At 44.8% G+C, this 21438-nt stretch overlaps 2 long non-coding RNA genes across 2 annotated transcripts in view; both read right to left on the minus strand.

Annotated features, from left to right (window-relative positions):
* Positions 1-7169: 7169 nt before the first annotated feature.
* On the minus strand, positions 7170-16174 carry LOC130597340 (uncharacterized). The gene is made up of 3 exons (XR_008971739.1): positions 16109-16174; positions 10515-10594; positions 7170-7274 (listed from the first exon to the last, which is right to left on the minus strand). It is a non-coding gene; the product is annotated as an uncharacterized LOC130597340 (long non-coding RNA).
* A 1380-nt stretch (positions 16175-17554) lies between these two features.
* Positions 17555-21438, minus strand: part of LOC130597339 (uncharacterized) — a 42572-nt gene continuing 38688 nt past the window's right edge. The window contains exon 2 of the long non-coding RNA XR_008971738.1: positions 17555-17883. This is a non-coding gene — a long non-coding RNA (uncharacterized LOC130597339). The remainder of the gene's footprint in view (positions 17884-21438) is intronic.

Raw genomic sequence — 21438 nt, forward strand, 5'->3', positions numbered from 1 at the left:
CATTCTACCTGAGCACATATGTGCAAACTCTCACCCTCAACTGCCCTGCCCAGGCACACCATGGACTCCCACCCTGTCCCTGCCCTAAGCCACACCATGGTGAGATGTCCCCACAGTCATGGCCACAGTCATAGAATAGTTACAGTTGGAAAGGACCTTAAGATCATCCAATTCCAAGCCCCCTGCCATGGGCAGGGACACCTCACACTAAACCATGTCACCCAAGGCCTCGTCCAACCTGGCCTTGAACAGGGCCAGGGATGGAGCATTCACAACCTCCCTGGGCAACCCATTCCAGTGCCTCACCACCCTCACAGTAAAGAATTTCTTCCTTATATCCAAGCTAAACTTCCCCTGTTTAAGTTTTAACCCGTTACCCCTTGTCCTGTCACTCCAGTCCCAAATGAAGAGTCCCTCCCCAGCATCCTTATAGACCCCCTTCAGACACTGGAAGCTGCTCTGAGGTCTCCACGCAGCTTCTCTTCTCCAGGCTGAACAGCCCCAACTTCCTCAGCCTGTCTTCATACAGGAGGTGCTCCAGCCCCTGATCATCCTCATTCCATCTGAGCTACCCACAGTAACTTGGTGTGAACTGGGGAGATCACTTTGAACACAAACTTTCCAGGACCTGATGCAAGATACAGTTTAAAGTGCCCAATACCAATATAAAGGAATTCGGAAGACACCTTTGCTAAAAGCAGAAGAGAGCCTGTGGGTTCACCTGCTTTGCTTCTGTTAGAAGAGCCAATGTACTAGAAAGAGAAAAAAATGCATGAGGAAACCCTGTTCCAGGTACTGAGAGTTGTACTTTCTGAGTCAGCATGTGGATAAACACACTAACCCTGACTTCAAGGGCCTCACATCAGTCCCTGTGCCCATAAGCACACCAAAGCTGTCAGGGTTATGCATTGCCCTGGAGGGGCTCTTTGCTGTGGTGTGTACCTGAGCTGCTGCCTTTTCCCAGAAAACATTTCTGGGAAGACTTGCATTCATCACTGGATTTTTTATCTTCTTTTAGTCTCAGCCTGGCTGTAGCCTTTCTCCCAGGACAGCAGACAGCACAATCCTGTTCTCAGTATCATTACGATTATGCTGCACAGTGGAATGCTGTAGAGAAAAGGTTTCCTATGTGGCTCTACAGAGGCTTTATGCTGTGGTCATTTTACTCAGGGTTTGCACTGGCATGAAGCAGACCCCTAACCACGTCCAGTCAAACCCCAAGGTCTCAAAACCCCTCCTACCTTGCACACATCCAGAGGTCAGCTGCTTTGCTCCCTTCACCTCTGCCTCGGGGCACAAGCTGGTTTCTCAGGCTGTGAAAGAGAAGAGTCATGAAGCAGTAGCCTAAAAAACCCAAACCAACCTAAAAACCAACCCCAGCGCAGTGAGCTTTCAGTACCAGAGGCAGAGAGAGACTGAGTTACTGCATGTTGTGATTTACCATCAGGAAGGTGTCTGCAGTGCCTCTTTGTACTGATGAAAGCCCCCAAAGGCCTGCCATCGTTTATGCTGGTCATGTTGTAAGTGTAGTTCAGAGAGGAGTCCCTCCAGAAGGTGACCCGGTGTAGTCATCCCTGTGTCGAGGTATAGGGACAAAAAGGTCAGTAATTATTCAGTCCATGCACTCACTGGAGAGCAGGCAGGCCCCAGATTCAGCCTGGGCCCAACTCAGTCTTTGCTGAAAGCATACAAGGGGGATGTTTGGAGAATTGGCCCTGGAAAGCAATGGATGTGGGTAAAAAAGCACACTGCAGCAGCTCCTTCAAGTTAAAGCCTCAGAGCAAGGAAGAAAACAGCATGAAAAAAATGTGAGAGCAGAGAGGACAAACCTGGGACCCTCAACTGGTTCTACACAAGCACGTCTCCGGGTTCAGTGAACCAGCACGGGCTTTTGCCCTTTCTCCCATCCACCACTCTGGTTTACTCCCCATGGGCAGCTGCACGGCTTTAGCAGGAGCTCTCCTGGGTGAACTAAAGCCCAGTGTGGGGGTTCTTTGCTTTCTCACTTGTTTATCCCCTCTGTGAGGACACCAGAGTGAAAATAAGCACTTGCTGTGCTTACAGCTCAGCGCAAAGGAGCTGCAGCTGACCTCTGGCAGGGGCCTCGCAGGGCTCCAGCAATAATGAGGAGATTTGCTGTGGCTGTGAGAGCACTGTGCTGAGCTGCCTTCAAGCAGCTGCTAACAGGAGTGGGAGCCTTCATCCACAGAGCTTTTTACGTAACGCTCCTTTCAGTCTGCTTTTGCTCGGAGGCAAACATTTCCTACTTCACTTGCTCTTTGGCTGTGCTGAAGAGATGAGGCAAAGGTAACTACCGCTGCTTTGTATGTACTGTCACCTCAGCCTGGAACCACAGGTTTTAATGGTCAACTCCACACACAGGAGCCACTGCTAACAAATGACGCAGTGCCCCCACATAACCGATATCCTCCATGTTACCGGAGATATTTTGACTTCCAGAAAGCAACTGGACTCCAGAGGGAAAGTCAATGAGAGTTACAGCTTGCTAGAAAGAAAACGGATCTGGAACAGTTTGGTTGGTAACTTGCTTGTGAAATAAATAAGCAGTGATAAGAAGTGGAATCCAGACTCTTGAGGGGGAATCTGGCTGGGAAGCAGGGGGGGTGCCCACATTCTGTCCCATGCACCCCATACACACAACAAGCCACTTCTCACACATTGCTCCCTGATAGTGTCTCATGAGATTGACCCTCATGATCACAAGAAACCAACAAGTCACAAAAAACATTACAGCGTAGCACAGCAGCAGAACGACTGCAGCATTAGCTCCCCAGTGACCTTGTCATTTAGATGACAATCCAGCTCACCCAGCTGAATCATGCCAAGCTGGAGCAGCATGGTTTCACCTTCCTTCTTAGCAATTCAGACTTGTCAGCTTTCCTCCAGCTGCTCTTCAGAGCTAGGCCCCCAGCATGCAGCACTGACAATGGGTATCTGCCATGTGCAAGGCTGTGGGGCATATTTTAGGAACAGATAGATGTGATGCTAGATAAGAGATGTTATAGAGAGATAAATGTATATATCTATCTCACCTGTGACTGCCCAAGCAGTCAAGGAACTGAGCTGCTTCTCCGGTGTCGGTGCTTTCAGGCTCCTGACCTCAGTGCTGTAACCTGTGCCTGGGGTAAGTATAAAATGCTGTATATTCACCATCATTTGTTGTGTCTTAGAGAAGACAACTGGTCAGCCAAGACTGGAGAGTGTGGTGCCAGCCCGCCAGCCCCTTCTTCCCTCCCCCTCAAAAGAGGCTCAAGAAAGCAAGGTGTTTGTGAATCCATCCCTCCAATTCTGCTTAAAACCCAGTACACAGCTTCTAGTGGAATAATGACTTCTTGATGGATTCTCATAAATGGACTGTTCCCCACATTATCTGGAATAATCGGTTCATAATGACCACAAAATGAACAGCAGGTAGGAAATGAGCTTGCAGTTGCCAAAACATAATGGATCATTTAGTCTTTCTCTGACGGCTTTAACACTTCTGTGGCTATCAGAGGCCTTCGCCTAATTGCACTGTTCTTATTATAAATCTGGCTGCTGGAATCAGCTAATTCACATCAGAATAAGGCCCACAGAAAATAAACAGTGAAAACCAGACAGATTCAAGTCGGAGTCACTCCACTGTGATTTAACTGATGAACCTTCCAGTCAGGAGTGTGCTTTCCCTCCTGTTTTTAGTGCTTGCTGTTTGATAACACAGCTAAGGTTCACACAAACAGAAGACAGCTCCTGTGATGGTGTGTGCTTTCTTGCATAAAGCCCGACAGGAGCTCCATCAATCTGTCAGTGCAAATAAGTAAGGATTTCAGAGCAGCAGATTGCATGACAACTCTTAACTTCTTTATCACCATTTTTACACATAGTTGGAGGTAAAACACTACCAAGGAAGAAACTGCTCTGCTCCAAAATGTCCTCTTCCAAGCTTAAGTTTTCCATCCATGGTCTTAAAAGCCGGTCTGTCATTTAACAATACAACACAGAGGTGTGCCCATATTCCCACCTGCAGCCATACACCCCCAGCCCCCTTCTGATCAATCTTTTCCTTTAAGAATCTTTTTTACCTCCCACCCCCATCTATTTTGCATCTTCTTTTAATGTCTCCTTTGTTTTATTCTATCTTCAGAGTCATTTCCAGCCCCTCTTCCCCCAGCCAACAACAGTCACAAAACCCAGTCTCATAATCACATCCCAAAGCCTTGCAGAGTTTTCTTTTGCCATTAAAATCCTTGCATTAAGCACTGGCTCCATCCATGTCTGGGGGAGAGTTGGCAGAGCCAGGAGGACATCTGTGGCTTTCCATAGATAAGCTCATGTCTGCTCTGTCAGACTGTGTTCGATATTTATTCTGAAATTTCTTGGATCTTTTTTGCTCTTTAAAATAATCCTTAGTTTTGGGGTGAGCTGCTTTATGGAAAGGAGCTGGACAAGCCATTTAATTGGTCCTGGGGTAGAAACTCTGTTTCAATTATATTCTCTGGTCTAGTGCTGTCAAAGAGATACTGAGGTGTGACTTTGAAAACAGTCTGATTTTGGTGAGTGTTCAGTGTATGTGTACAAGAAGATGTAATTAAGATTTCAAGACATGTCTCACGTCAGGGAAGTGGACCGTGCCTTACCCTGAACTGCCATTTCCATCCGTTCAGGAAAACTGAATGGATCCAAGTGCTTCCTTTGCCTGTGTCCACAGGTACACCCACCCCACTGCTCTCCCCACAGACCTGGCTGGTGCTGTGCCACCTCCCCACACCTGCAGCCGAACTGGGGCCTCCTGTGGTCACGGAGGACTTGCTCCAAGTTCAGGTCTTCACAGACAAAAGGCTTTGGTCTTTTTGTGTGTCTCAGAAGACTGCACTACTGCTGTTTCCTGCACAGCAAGGCAAGCTGCATCCATGGATGCCATTTAAGATGTTTTTCATTGTGGCTCTATAATGCAGAAGGTTAGGAGGACTAGAAGAAGCTATTTAGAAAGCATTTGGACTGATTTGTATATAGAGCTACTATTTCTGTGAATGCAATCTGGATAATTATGGCCCTAAATAGCCAAACTATTTGTGCAGAGCTTCCTCCACAGCTGTAATTACACTTACATTTTGCACATCCAGTTAAGCCTGCACTGAAGGGCAGGAAAAATCGCCTGCAACAATATAATGAAACTCTAGATCCTTCAAGGAAAGCAGGGCCACACTCCTGAAGTGGGCTCCACAGAGGGAAGACTGCACTGACAGTGATTCGTGGGTGACAACTGAATCCCCGTCACAAGTAATAGGAGAAAGTCTTCCTTTTCAGCAAGGCAGTCATTACATTGGAGGACCTTCACCCGTTTAAGAGGCATCTCTAGAAGAAGGCTTACAGAAAAGGGAGTGGAAAATAGCTTCAGTTCAGTCACATGCAGGGCTTTCTAAGGAAAAAACCAAGACAGTATTTTTGGGCTGAGGCTGAGATCACAATTTCTGTTTTCTTCTACACAAATAGATAAATTTAGCCGGATACGAATTTCCAGTGTGCTGCAGAAGCAGGAGACAGCTGGTATCTGGGATGAGTTAAATTTACCTTCACTTACCTTGCATTTACCTTAGTGTCACTCATTCCTGGGTAAAGGCAACGAGAAGGGACACATGGATCCTGGTCAAATTTGTGTTTCAGAGACCAGGAAACAGAGAGCCTGTTCTCTGCCACAGTTTGCTAAATAAACGTGTTTTCATTTCCTTTGATAATAAAAATGGCCTGCACTAGAGCCCAAAGCAGGACCCCAGAGTAGGTGAGAAGGGGCCAAAACTGTCCTTTCACCTGCGCAAACAAGACCAAGACAATCTCAGGTATGTTGGAGACACAGCGTTCTTTTAACATTTAGATTGAGAAAATCAGGATGGAGTAACCAGTGGGTTCTTACGGATCTGTGCCTGGGAGTTCCGCATTCACCACCACCACCAGTGGCTGGCTTGTTTAATGAAGAGAGAACCCCCACTGGATTCATGCCCCCGGTTCCTGTCATTCAGGTGCAGTGCACTGAGTCTGTGTTACAGAATAAGTTCTTTGTGCAGTTTAATGTTTCTAATATTAATTAAAATCTCTGACCTTGACTCTTGGGTTCAGCCACCCCAGGTAGGTAACAGTGAATGTAATAATCTGCAGCTTTGAAGATCATTAACTTGTTTTTCTGGCCTTACCTCATTCTGTGCAATGCTGTTACTCTGCAAGAAAAGAGCCATTGTAATGTTTCAGGTATCACCAATTTCCCAAACAATACACAAACAGAAATGATAATATTAGATGGGTTTGTAAGTACCCTCAGAAATTCCCCTGTCAAGAACCTCACATGCTTCAGTTCAAGTCTTCCCAGCACTAAGAACATTATTCCTGCTAACTCCACCCAACACATGCTTTGGAGCTGCTTGGCAGAATTTTTTTGGTGAAAACTTACATTATTTTATTCCCAAATCCTAGATTTTTTGATTAGGAAATGCTCTTACAGTGTTTTGTATTTGTCTGGCTGCTTCCTCCTCCTGTCCTGGCTAAACTCTGTGTAAAATGAGAATGCTGTACTAATGCCTCCCTTCCTTTTTGAACCTTGGTAAGGGTTTTAGGGGTTTTTCCTACCTAGGTAGAGCTTTTCACTCCAGACATGCCCATGGTGGGAGGCTGCTCATTGGAGCATTGCTCAACCCAGACCTGGTGCTGTGAGGCTTCCCTACACAGGAGAAAGTCAATCGTTCCATCAGTACACTTCTTTTTAAAAGAATACATCACACTCTAATCCTATTAAAATAAATCAGTCTATCAAAGTACATGTGTTCTGGGAAGAAAAAGCCAATATTTATACCCTAGCTCCCACCATGCTGTTAAACCACAGCACTAGCTGTAAAACTGAAGAACTATAGAAAACACACTTTATCACCACTGTAATTTGCCTTCTCAACTTGAAGTGCTGATGGTGGGGGAGTAAGTCTCACCAGAAGCCACTCGCTGGGAAACTCCAAGCAGCACCTTCCAGTGTGGAGTCACTGGTGGATGATGATGATCTTGGCTTCCCCATCACTGCTGCTGCCACAGTGGAGCCAGTGAAGAAGCAAACCTGGTCCTTCACAGGCTGCGTCGAGTGAGATGAAGTTGTGCAGAAGCTGCAGGACAAATGTAAGGGAAACTGGTGACTAGATTTTGACATTACTGTTTGCTATAACCACTTATGGTCTTAATGCTCTGTCTGATGATCCACTTCGGTGGCTAAATTAGCTCTTTCAAGGGGGATTTAGTTCCTGAAAACCAAAACAAAACACCAGCTTAACAGATCTTGAGGGCTTAAACATTCTAATGAAACAAAAACAAGCTGGAGTTACCACAGCTTGATATGCACAAACCTTCTAAAATAAATCACAACAACTGGCAGCAACTACCTCAGATCAAAGGAGGCTTCTACACTTACGTAGAGTTGCATAACTCCATTAAATATTTAGATGATAAATAGGAATGCATCCCGGAGGTATGTGTATACAGGCAAACGCACACATTCCCACATATCTATACATACAAAGCAGTCCAGAATATCTACAGCTGTATCTCTACATATCTATATGTACACATGAACATACATTTGTATGTTTAACACACACAAACACACAGGACATACCAATTTGGGATCAAATTCTACTCAGCAACCAATTATATCTTTTTCCCCTGAGCAATACTATAAATATTAATGTGGTTTCTTTATCCTAAAAGTTGAGGCTGTCAACTTACAGGAACCGCTAATTCAAAGGAAAGGAAACATGGCTTTTTGAGTACAGGAGTTACTTTCATTCCCAGGACTGTCAGCAGACAGGTATCGTGTAACACGCTGATTTCCAAGTCATAAGCCATCGTTTTCAGCACACGTGTGTTAACGTCAAGTTAACGTGAGTTCAGAGTATCAAAGGCAGCAGTGCAGTCAGTGACAAGAATCACAGATTTCAGACACTAGCACAGTGAAATATCTGCTAGAAATCATTACAAACAGCTATGTAAATCAACTCAAAATGGGTCTTAAATATGCAACAGATATTAAAGGAGAACTATGATTATTCCAAATCCTGGTTTAATTAACACTTACTCATAGTCTGGCTTTACTTTTTCTTTTCATCTCCTGCCTGTCATTTATTTGATGTCTCTGGTGTGATGGGAGTGGTATTTAAAATGAATTGGAAACACAGGAAAAGAAACCATTTCCAGTACTCTGTCTGCCTACAGAGATTCTGCTGATTCATATTAGCAGCTCTGTCATGTCACTGGCCAAAATGCTTGTCAGGGTGTTAGCCAAGGAACAGATGGGTCAGTGGTTTTCAATAAGAGACACGTTCAAAGCATCCCCTTCATCTTTAAATGTGGTTCTCACTACTTTAATTGTAGCACACTCCCACCAGCTGACCCTGACCTTGATTCTAACAGAAAACATCACTCAGGACAGAGTTTCAAGAGAAACAGTCGTCTTCTTCCTCTCCCCAGCCCATTTTCCTATCAAACCCAGTTCCTTCGCTGCTGAATGTCTCCAAAATCAGCCTGATGCTGAGGCTTTTAAATTATGATGAGACAGAAAAGTAGGGCAGACAAGGAGAGGAAATCTTTCAAACGCAGTCGTGATTGCCGTGAGTCCTGATTCCACTGCAGGCAGTATTAAAATGTGCTGGCAGAGTTGGGCTGCATCTTAAAGTCAAAGCCCTGCCTGGTTTTGAGTTTCATACCAATGCAGAATGGGTCATCTGGTGCAATGTGAGAAGTAGGAACACTCTTCTAAATAAAACACATTAACAACAGATGCCTTACATTCATTTACTTGGAAATTACCTTTTATTATGTAAAGCATATTGTTAAATGTGAAGTGTTGTTAAATGCTGGATTGCAGGTGATCTGGCCTTCACTCAGTCCCACAAGTTTACTTTGGGTTTACATTACAAGAGAGAATCATAGAATCCCAGCCTGGTTTGTGTTGGAAGGGACCTCAAAGCTCCTCCAGCTCCAACCCCTGCCACGGGCAGGGACCCCTTCCACTAGAGCACCTTGCTCCAAGCCCCTGTGTCCAACCTGGCCTTGAACACTGCCAGGGATGGGGCAGCCACAGCTTCTCTGGGCACCCTGTGCCAGCGCCTCAGCACCCTCACAGGGAAGAGCTTCTGCCTTATACTTAACCTGAACTTCCCCTGTTTCAGTCTGAACCCATCACCCCTTGTCCTGTCACTACAGTCCATGATGGAGAGTCCCTCTCCAGTATCCTTGTAGGCCCCAGTAAATCTGAATGAAACTGGCTCCAAGGCTTCTAACTGGCCAAGTACCACTTGGTAGAATAAAAACCTCAACTTCTGCTGCAGAATGGTAGCTTCTAAATTCTGGCTGTGATACAGAAGCAGACTGTAGGAATGTTATCTTATTTCCTTATTTCCTTTCAATGTTCTTCCTGTCAGTAGACAATTACATTGTCAAATCTGTATGCAAATAAACACGAGGCATGCAAACCCCAGCTAATGTAACAGCTGCTCTAAGTTTGCAATCAAACTGTGCTGATCACTCCTGTCACTTGGAAATTGCTTTTTCCCTGTTATTCAGAGGAGGTAAAAAATAGTTTACATTGTTCCTACCGCTGTTCCAGATTCCCTTATTGTTAGACCTGCACAGACTGGAGAGAACAGGAAGAAATCAAAGACAGACTGATAAGCCCCAGTCAGGCAGTTAGCTCATCCAGCAATACGATGTCTTTCAGCGTGTTAAGATCTTCCAGCTGAAGAGCATGCAGGCCCTCCTGTAAAGAGTCAAATACTGTCACTGACCTCCAGAATTTCCCATTTTGCAGATTTCTATCACTGGATTGTGCTCAAGGAGACGGGTCCAAAACTCTTGAACAGGCAGCTCCAGGCAGCTCATCGCTTTCAAGAGTGATTTCCAGCAAATCCCCTCTGCCACAACAGCATCTCCAAAGATAAAGCAGTGCTAGGGACAAGCGAATCCCAGGTGCCTTTACATCCTGGCTGAGGAGGAAGCCAAGCTCTTCCTCCAAAGTGACAGTCATTTCAGATAGAAATGTCTGTAACTTCAGGACCAGTTGACACTCCAATACATGCTGTCAGGTTCCACATGAGGCAGCGAGTAACAGCTCCTCTTCTGATATGCCATCACTCTACCTCTTATTACAGCATTGATTTTTGCTATGCCTGACATCCCCAAACTTGCTCGTACAACAGGCACAGTCTTCCTATTTTTAGATATATTGTCAATATTTTCTTCCAGTGTAATTTCTGCCTGGTTTGATCCTAAGTTAGCACCTAAGGTCCATTTTCCAGGTTATGTCAAGGGGAAAATTCCCTTTGATCAATACTTTTTCTCTGCCTATTCCATTCTTGTCTTCAACTGCCAGATTTACCCCGAGAGTCAAAGAAGCCTCCAGCAACACACCACAACTTGGCATAGTCACTGCACAGCTACGTCCTTTGCGGTCTTCAAGGAAGGGAAGGCTGTCATGAATTAGGACTTACCTGGATGTGGCACTGACAGCTTGTGTCTCTGCTCTCATGAATTATTTAGGTGGTTGCATTTGCAAAAGAACTGCGAGGATCTACATAATAGCAAACAAAGAAGCAAATTTGACCTTTTAACATGGAATAAGTTAAAGTGCATCTGCAGGGATGAAAGACACAAACAATCTCATGCTGTTAGAAGCTATAATATTTACAGTAAGTGATGCTTGCTCTTGCAGTGTTCACCAGCCCTTGTATTTAACTGTGCTGGAGGTTTCATTCTTCACAAAACCCAAGGATTTTCCTGAAATCATTTAAATAACAGCTTATCTGGCTTTAAATAGTTCCTTTTCCCTGCATGCATTACACACCTGAAAGAGGAGTCACCCTGTAACTTAGATGCTAATTCCTCACTGTCTTTATCACGTTTCAGCTAAAGGAAAAGACTACCAAAGTAAGAGCCTGAAACTGCAGAAAAGGAAATCCAAGGGAGATATTAGGGAAAACTTTCTAGTTGTAAGAACAGTGAATCACAGAGAGAGCTGTATAGTCTTTATGTGTCTTTACCAGGCTACAGGGATGTCTGTCAGCATGACACAAGTACCAAGCTAGGGGGGGTCTGTAGTTCCATGATTCTTGTTACGGATCAGACTTACTCTACCTACATCCCTGTAGGAACTGGGACAGGAATTTGCAACCATTGGGTTCATTCCTGATAGGGGTTGAACTCTTTAATGACCCTGAAGAGCAAGCTCCTGGGTCCCTTTGGTGTATTTAGCAAAGCCTCAGCTGTGAGGTAAGCATCTTCCTACTTGCACTGATGCTCTGCTTCCTTACTTGGGTTCAGCTGCAAGGTAGGCAATCCTCTTCACTTGCAGCAAGGCACTCGCTAATTAAATCTTAAGGAGATTAATTTGAGAAATTAAGATGTTCTGCAGTTCCCCTTCAGTGTTCTCATACATCCAGACTGACATTTGGTTTAGCAGGAAGAGAGCAGGTCTTTGGTGATGAGCCTGAAGTACCTCCCCCTTTGCTCCCATCCTTGTCCCCCATCAGAATCACAAGGAGGACTGCCTGGTGTGACTGCACTATTTGTATCTTCCTACGCACGCAGACACAACGCACTGCAATTTATTCCAGTATTTCACAAGCATCAAACAAACCCTTTTGCTTTACACTTCTCCCCTACTGCTTACATACTCTGTTTTCCAACAACAGCTTCACTACAAACCGCTATCTCCAGGCTCTGCTCAGTTGATGATGGGAATGGAAAAGAACCCAGACTCAGATGAGAATATTCTCAAGTATTCATAAATATTCCAGTGCTGCATCTCCCAGCCTGGCTGCATCTCTGACAAACACAAGAAGCTTCCTGGGTTCCTCTCCAGACAACCTGGCAGCTTCACAGATAGAGGCGTGAAACAGCAAAAGGTCAAGTGCCACATTTTTGCTGCAGTCAGGTTTGGGAACACAAAGCATGCAAGAAACACAGCAAGACAGCTCCCTTTTGGCTGTTAAAGTCTGCAAGGGTTTAGTGGTGAGCCTACTGGGATTTCACTGCATCAGGACATTTCTTCCCCTTCTGAAGGGGAAGTTGTGGAGATACTATTGACACTGGTGTGAATGATGTGGGCCTTAGTAGCAAGACTGCTGAATCGTTACCTGTTGGCGTAATTCAGGTTCAGATGTCAAAGCTAACCCATTTTCAAACTAAAGAAAGGGGAACGCTCATATCCATACAGTGCTGTGGAGACTAAAGGGGAAACAGTGCTCTTAACTTCCACGTGGTGAAAAAACCATCCACAAGACAAAAAGACCTTCTCAGAGCAGGGAGCTGTCATCTTCATCCCAGGTCTGAACCTTCCAAAGCACCGTTAAGGAAGGAGAGACCTTGAAGGAGTTGCAAATGAGTATAACACTGAGGTAACAGGCCTCAGACCTTGGGGGATTTTTATCCTTCCTTGAGACTAATCAAATTTGTTCCTGGCATAAAGCTATGAAAGTCACCCCAGGGAAGAGTCTGGACCATTGGCTGAACAAGGGTTTAATATAAAATGACATATTTGCCTTTGAGTTTGCCATTCGAGACACCACAATGAAGGGAAAAGGCTAAAAACAAAGCCAAGACAACAATTCTTAATAAACGTCTTGCTTTCCCTAGCCCAAGTTCTGTTAAAAATTGAAGCTATTCAACCAAGGTTTGAGAATGTGTTCTCTATACCAATGGTTTTTTTTTCCCTGTTTTACTGCCAAGTATTGCAGCTTCATGGCCTAATACATCTTTCCCTCACTGAACCACTGCAAACCAGGATGAACCCTTGGCCTTGAGCTGGGACACCACTGACTGGTGCTCAGCACTGCTTAAGTCCCATTCATCCCCCTGGGGGAAAGGCCATGAGCCCTTGATGGTGCTTTTTAAGGACTGGGGCAGTGTTGACCCTGAACTGAGGGTGGCTTAGATACATGCTGTTAAACCAAGTGGTTTGATAGGAAAAAAACTATCGCTGTGCATTTCATTTGCTTCTTCAATCAGGTTTGTTGTGACTATTCATAATAGTCATGGAAGCATAGAATGGTTTGGGTTGGAAAGGACCGTAAAGCTCATCCAGTTCTAATGCCCTGGACAACAGACCATGTCATCCAAGGCTTTGTCCAGCCTGGCCTTGAACACTGCCAGGGATGGGGCAGCCACAGCTTCTCTGGGCACCCTGTGCCAGCGCCTAAGCACCCTCACAGGGAAGAGCTTCTTCTTGTATCTAACCTGAACTTCTCCTGTTACTTAAACCCATTTCCCCTTGACATATCACTACAGTCCCTGATGAAATTACAGTAGATGTCATTTTGATGAAGAGAAGCTGAAAAATACGCCATACTATCACAAGTTAACAACGTTACCTTAATCGCAGAACCCATTCTTATTTTCCTTTGTTTTTTAACTATTTCCAAGGTAACTTTCCTTGGGTTGCTTGAGTTATACTTCCCCATTTGTATTTTAGTCAGCATGTTGCACACTGAATTTGCTGACAGGGACCTGGTAATCACTGGACTATGATGACATGGCAGGTTAATAATACAGCTCCATGTGCCTCAATTCATTCCTACTCCATATTCACAGGGAAAAAAGAGCTGCCTGAGTGGTGGCACTGCTGAGTAGCTTACTGTGCCAGAGAGACAGAGCCATTTGATACAGCTATCAAGGAAACAATCTTTTCTTGATGGCTACTTTGGGTGGCTCCTGTGCTATCTGGGAGATTTGTAAAGAAGGAACTAATTATAACAATGGTAATGTAATACAAGTAGCAAAACCACTGAAAGCATCTGTGCCTGTGTGGAGATATATACAGCAGGAGGAGATCACCCACCAGATCTGGCACTGCAGACTGTTTCTCATCATGTAGTCCAATATAATAAGTATTTGAGAGTCCCTGTTGCGAGCAAGTATTTAAAGACTAACATTAAAGGAAGCCTAAACCTTCCCAATCAATTGCAAAAGTAAAATCAGCAGTGAAGCAACAACAGAAATTGAAGCACAGCTAGAAGGAAATTAAAACCAGCTACCCCAGAATACCTGCCTTAATTAAGCATTAGGTGGGAATAGGTGAATTAAAACAGGAATGATATCTGAATTCATAAAAGAGCAGGAAAATGATTCAGACTTTTTTTCTGGGAATTCTAGTATAGTTTACTGAGATTCAAAGCATTTTGCTGTCTAGACAGACGAGCCACTTTGTGAGAAAGGGTCTGATTGTAGCTGTGGCTGATGCAGCATTGTCTGTGAGCTGACTTAAACAAGGAAGCTCATGTTAGGTATTAGGCAGAAGCTCTTCCCTGTGAGGGTGCTGAGGCGCTGGCACAGGGTGCCCAGAGCAGCTGTGGCTGCCCCATCCCTGGCAGTGTTCAAGGCCAGGTTGGACACAGGAGCTTGGAGCAAGCTGCTCTAGTGGAAGGGGTCCCTGCCCGTGGCAGGGGTTGGAGCTGGATGAGCTTTAAGGTCTCTTCCAACCCAAACCAGGCTGGGTTCTATGACTTACCTCATGGATCCAGAGTGTCAACCAAGCTACCAGCCACTTGTATGGTTTGGGCTCTAAAAACGGAATGCATGGGACTTTTTGTTTAGGCTGTAAACAAATGTACAACGTTTGCTGTACAACACTGTTGTACATCAACAAATGTACAACATGAATTGCAATAATGTCTCCGTATCTGGAAAGCCAAATGAAGGTGCTGAAGTGTTTGTGGTAGTCAGGAGGAAAGAGAACCTCAAGACTCATCTACAGCTCTGTGCTGGGGAATCTTCCTCATGCTTTCTCTGGTTCCAAACATGCACAAACTGAACAGCACCACACAGCCCCACAAACCAGCAAGATACAGTGAGATTAAACACAATGTAAGAGCCATTTAAAATTATTAGAAAAACTAAAAGATAGGGCCTTAAAGTCATAGAATCACGTTTATGTCAACCATATCTTTTGCTATGAGCTAAAGTTTTCACCAGAGGAGTGCTGTAAAGCACTGACGTGGCCCACAAGTACTGTATCTCACATACAGCGTTGCTGGACTGAATCTGTTTCTTCTATTGCCACAGCACCTGAGTTCTTTGGCTGCAATGTGATTACACAAACTTGTATTTCTGTGCACACACCTGTCCACAGTTAAGTGCCATTCACTGATATGCCATGTAAGAATAATGTAGCCCTTCTGGAACTACTTATGAGTTGGTATTTCTACCTCTGCCCTCACAACCCCTGCACAAAGCTTCACAATGACAGACCCCTCTACGGAGGCTCCAGCCCACCAGCTGCAGCGTACACACAGTATTCCCTTTTGAAAGCCTGATTTTCCTGTGCTGTGTCATTGCCAACTCCTTCAGGCTGTTCTCTGAATACACAGTGGGGTTTTTAAGCACTGGGTTTTCCATACTTTGCTCCACTGGTCCCACAGACTTCTTTCTCTAAGTGGCTGTATTGGCTCCTGAGTGTCCCCCTGGGCAAGACCATGTTTTAGCAGCACTGCAAGAGCAGAAATGCAGCCTGAGACTCATTAAAAGTCTGTTGATGGTCTCAAGCTCTCCTGGTATTGAAGATTCATCAGTTTCTTTTTCAGTGAGAATGTATTTGAATGCAGGATTGTAAAAGTGGAGCAATATGAACCAATTATAGCCCAGTAAAGCCTGTGCCTGCATGCTAAATTTCTGTTGTGCTGGGATGGTATTAGATCTCCTGGTATGTTGCCAGAATTTGCAGGTATTCACTATAAATTCTGACACAGTGGTTTTGCAGTGTGATGGAGTTTCAGAGGTGGATGTTTTCACACTCTCTTCCTTCACCAGCACAAGGAAAGCACAGCCTGCTCCACAGAGCTGCACTGATGGGGACAGCTCAGGAACTTGGGAAAACAACAAGCAAAACACAGTATATCAAAGAATTTCTCTTCAGGGCTGGCAATCACTATTGCAATGCTGTCCTGGGTTCAGCAGTAGCAGTCATTTTTCTCCTTCTTAGTAGCTGGTACAGTGCTGTTGTTTTGACTTTCAGTCTGAAAACATCGGTGCTATCAGTGGTGTTATCAGCTGAACCCAAGACAAATGTGTCACACCAAAACAAGCTGGATACCTTGGACTCCCTCTGCTCTGTTTACGTGCTTGGAGCTGCAGCTTTGTTTCCACTTCCTCAGTTTCTTCCTCAGTTTCTATGCTGTTGGTGTGAAAAGCCCTATCAGGGAATGTATTCAGGTTTACATCAGCTCTTTCAAATGCATATCATGAGCCTCTGGTCTTGTCTAATTTTAAAGAATAACCAAGTACAAGCAAAAAAAAAAAAATCACATAAACAATTGAAAGATTTGAAGCTCCCAAATACTTTTGAACACAGACATGAACTGGTATATTAACTCACACAGGCACTTTCAGAAAGCTTCTTAGACATCTTGTTTATGTACAAAGATGCCCTTGGTATTCTTCTGCCTTATATCAACCACCAGTATCCTACTGCTTTCTGTGAGGCATGGTTTGCCCTGCATTCACAGCTCAGTCACCATCTGGAGTGTTGAGAAACACCACACAGAGGTAATAAACCAGCAAGAGAGAAGAGCTGGGGTGGGTATGCAGTACACCAAAACCCGTCTATCAAAATAATAACAAGACACAAGTCAATAAATAAGCACTGATCTACAATACAGTTCTCAACAACTCTGTTCTCAACAAAGATGTGTGAAATGAATTGCCTGGAGGAGCAGGTTGTGGGGAGCAGAGGAAAAGGCGAGGCGTACCATGTAATGAGAGACAGCCTTCATTTACTCACTGTATGAGGCAGCTGGAGCCTGGAGCCTGCAGCCACCAGATCTGAACTCAAAGAGGAGAATGAGAAAGTTGGGGCTGTTCAGCCTGGAGAAGAGAAGACTGCATGGAGACCTCAGAGCAGCTTCCAGTATCTGAAGGGGACCTATAGGGATGCTGGGGAGGGACTCTTCATTAGGGACTGTAGTGATAGGACAAGGGGTAACGGGTTCAAACTTAAACAGGGGAAGTTTAGATTGGATATAAGGAAGAAGTTCTTTCCTGTGAGGGTGGTGAGGCACTGGAATGGGTTGCCCAGGGAGGTTGTGAATGCTCCATCCCTGGCGGTGTTCAAGGCCAGGTTGGACAGAGCCTTGGGTGAGATGGTTTAGTGTGAGGTGTCCCTGCCCATGGCAGGGGGGCTGGAACTGGATGATCTTAAGGTCCTTTCCTTTCCATTACTACTCTATGGTTCTATGATATGAAACTTGGTAAGAGCAGTGAAATGGAAGATGGTGGGTGAGATAAAACTACTCTGATAAAGAACAACTAAAGAAAAAGAAAGTACTAATATTAAATGAAGGCTGGAGAAGTTGGAAAGGGTAAATTCATCCAGAAGAAGTTTGTAAGGAAGAGGTAGTATATGGTCTGGAGCATGGCAAGGAGAACAAGCCCATGCTAAGTGCTGTTCCTACATTCATCATACAGGAAAAAAAAATGGAAGCAAGCCTGAAGTAAAGCAAGAAAAATACTACATACAAGAAACAAAGCAATAAACTCCACATTTAGTTCATTTTAGCATCTTTTGCCCTAAAAAGTAAAACACCTGTTCCTGGTAAAGCAACACCAGAGGGTAAAGCAATAGTAACAGCAGGAATTCAAACAATAACTATTACAGCAAACAAAGAGCCCACGTGGTTTTCTCCTCTGACCACTGTGATCTTGGATGTTCTCCTTCACATGCTAAATATTTCATCCCTTTTAGTATCTGCAACGGGACCTTTTTCATCACTTACAGCGCTCCCACCAGACGTCCACAAGCTGGAGAATCTGTCCTTGGCTATTTTTCTAAGCAGCCTTTGGGAGAAGGTCATAGCTGGAGAACCAAATACACTGCCCAGAGAAGAAGAAAAAAGAGCTTAGTTTTGGCATTTCAAAGAGAAATATTCAAAGCTCCTGCATATGAAAAATTAATAAGCTGACCAAATATTTGAAAGCTGAATAAGTAACACTTCCATAGGAAAACTAAAGCTGAAGGATCTGAAACAAAATAAGGGCATCCATCCAGCAAGAAGGAAAAGATAAGCTGGTTTCCTCTCTAAACTTCCCCAGCTTTCCTCAGAGGTTGCACAGTTCAAAGAGGATCGAGTTCAAACAGTTCGTCACCATTTGCAGCCAGCCTTGATCACAGAGCGTTCTCTTGGGAACCAGAAAGTAGGAAATGATCAGTTATATTCCAAGGTAAGGCAATGCATTAGAAAGCACAGGCCTCATCCTGCACCTGGTGAAGCTCTGTGTTGTTTCCCTGTCCCCTCTGAACAGTACCGCTTTCCATCCATTGCAGCTGTGCTGGCAGCTTGTTCTTCCCAGCCACCTCCATAATATTCTGTGAGACAACAAAAGTATACACGATTCCAAGCCATCAATGGGAAATGGTGCCATCCCTTGCTGCTACCTGCACCTCGCAGCAATATCCCATTGTCTTGCTCACTTTTGAGCAAGTTCCGTAACTCTCCAAGGGAAGGAGGTCTACCCCTCCTGCCGTAAGGTCCCACCTCACCTCTGCTTCAACATGTAGCAAAACAACACTCCCTGCCATGGTTATGTTAACTTATCATGTTGCTTTCCACGCAGGAAGGAAGTAGAATTCTCAAAGGAGATGGAGAGACACATTCAGGCAGCTGCAAGTCCTGCCTTGGTGCTTGATAGTGCTTAAGCAGGCAGCAACTTCAGAGTTATTTGTTCAAATTATTCCTTTAATTTGAATTACAATGGAATCTTTCAGCTAACTGAGCTCAACCTGTGCTTTCAAGGCTGGAACATTCGAACTGAGGCAGGCCTGTCTGTAAAAACAGTGAACTGAATATTCCTATTAGGTTCTTGGGATGTTTTCTTTCTCCTGAGTTCAAAATGCAGCAGCTTCTTAAGCAGCAGCTTCTCTCCTGAGCCGCTGGAAGAATCAGCCTTTTGTCAGCACACGGTACCACCGGCACACGTTCATTTTCCCCACAACACTCCCTGGCTTCAAAACATCAGCTTGACTCACGACTGCAGGCTCGATCTGCAACTGCTTGTACAGCGAGGGCAACGAACATCCAACGTGTGCACAGTAGCAAACAGCTGATGAGTCATTCCCAGATTTGTCATACATTAACGGCACAGCCAGGCTCAGCTGGGGAAGGGGATGGTGGTGCTTTAAAAGGCTTTAAAGATCAGGGAACACACTGAACTTTCAGCTTGTTCACCAAAAGGTGTAATTTGGCAGCATCGACAATGTTCAGAAACCATCAGGTTCATGCATTTCATTGCTCCAGGTTTTCTTTGCCACAAGGCAGAAAATACACAGTGCTATCCAGAATTGGAAATAAAATAATAGCTCAGCTATGGTCATGTAATGCTGCCTGCAAAATTACCACAGGAAGTGAATAAGCTACAGAAGAGACTTTCTCAGCTTTACTGTGGTATCTGATAGCAATAGCACAAACCAATTCTCTTATTCTTCCATTTAAAACACCCCTTCAGCCTCAGCAAGCTGGCAACATGAAAGGAGGGTGAAGCAATGTGGGGTCAGCCTCTTCTCCCAAGGAACTAGGGACGGGACAAGAGGAAACGGCCTCAAGATGCACCAGGGGAGGTTTAGACTGGAGATTAGGGAAAATTTCTTCACTTAAAAGGTGGTCAGGCATTGGAACAGGCTGCCCAGGGCAATGCTGCAGTCACCATCCCTGGAGGGATTTAAAAGCTTCCTAGTGATGCTCCTGGGACTGAGCCTGTGCAGGTTCTCTCATGGAATGCCTGGCAAATACCACACTCACGCCTTCTATCACAGCATTTTCACTTTGCAATTTGGCATTGGCCAGTATGATACAGACCATTCTTTTCCCAAACCTTATTCATACCATGGGCCTTCTACCAGCCAAACACTATTGCTCCCTACCACACGAAGAAACAGGCCAGGCACTGCCTCTAGGAGAGTGCTTTGGGGAACAAGAACAGGTCTCTTATGCAGGTCCATTTTCACCCAGTGGAGCTGCTGCTATCTCTGCCTCCCTCAAAGGCTTTTGTTTATTTAATGCCCTAGGATTAGAATTGCTTTACAGAAATAAATGCTTTTCTTCTGGAACAATACAAATTAAGATCTATGTTGGAGCATGCAATTATCCTACATGTGTCTGAAATCAAGGAGAGCCAGTCAGATGCTGATCTGTAATGCTGTGTTATTTTCACAGCATATAATTTTCAGATCACGCACATCAATGTTGTAGTTGGGTTATGGAAGCAGAGGGTATCTTTATTTACATACATTTCTTTTAACCCTGAGAAGTGCTGTCATTTCCCTTCTTGGTAAATGTTTTCCTCTCAAAACCCACATCGCCTTATAATGACTATATGGCTGCAGGCTGAGATGGATGGCCCCGTGGCTGGGAAAGCCCTGCTTGCTACAGAGGTGATTTCATTTGGGATATTCATTCTAATTGCAGGCATATTTCCTGCAAAGATTGTTGAAATCAGAAAATATTCCAAACCTAAACATTCACAATTCCCAGAAATATAATGAGATTATCTCAAAAAAAAAAAACAAACAAAAACACAAAAAAAAAGTGGGGGGGGGGGGGGGGGGGAATGAGAAAAAAAGCCACAAGACTTGCAAGCCAGCCATACACTTTTGGGACCACACTGTTCCAAAAGCCCCAGTAAAGTTTTGTTTCATATTGATTTGTGTCTTGTGGCAGTTCTGGTGTCCTCAACATCAGAAGGACATGTAGCTGTTGGAGCAGGTCCAGAGGAGGACATGAGGATGATCAGGGGCTGGAGCACCTCCTGTATGGAGACAGGCTGAGAAAGTTGGGGCTGTTCAGCCTGGAGAAGAGAAGCTGCGTGGAGACCTCAGAGCAGCTTCCAGTGTCTGAAGGGGGCTACAAGGATGCTGGGGAGGGACTCTTCATCAGGGACTGGAGTGATAGGACATGGGGTGATGGGCTCAGACTTAAACAGAGGAAGTTCAGGTTAGATTTAAGGAAGTTCTTTACTGTGAGGGTGTCCAGGGAAGTTGTGAATGCTCCATCCCTGGCAGCGTTCAAGGCCAGGCTGGACAGAGCCTTGGGCAACATGGTATGGTGTGAGGCATGTGTGAGGCATCCCTGTCCACGGCAGGGGGGTTGGAACTGGATGATCTCAAGGTCCTTTCCCATCCTAACTATTCTATGATTCTGTGACTGACAGAACTACCAGTGGAGCCCGTTTCCCCCAGCTACACTGATCGAGGTTGCCAGAAGAAGATTGCCATTCCTAGGAAAAATCCTTGCTCAAGTCTTGTATTTGGGCTGGACTTTTCTAGTGGGTTACTTCCATCTGCTTAGTTCCATGAAATCTGTATCAACACAATCACCTGTGAGAGTTCTGCTCTTCTCCCTTATGAACTTTGGTTGGAATTGAGCCACGAATTTA

This window comes from Pezoporus wallicus, unplaced genomic scaffold, assembly GCF_028554395.1.
Source record: "Pezoporus wallicus isolate ANWC-B61680 ecotype Strahan unplaced genomic scaffold, APGP_CSIRO_Pwel_v1 contig_6714, whole genome shotgun sequence".
In the NCBI taxonomy this organism is placed as follows: Eukaryota; Metazoa; Chordata; class Aves; order Psittaciformes; family Psittacidae; genus Pezoporus; species Pezoporus wallicus.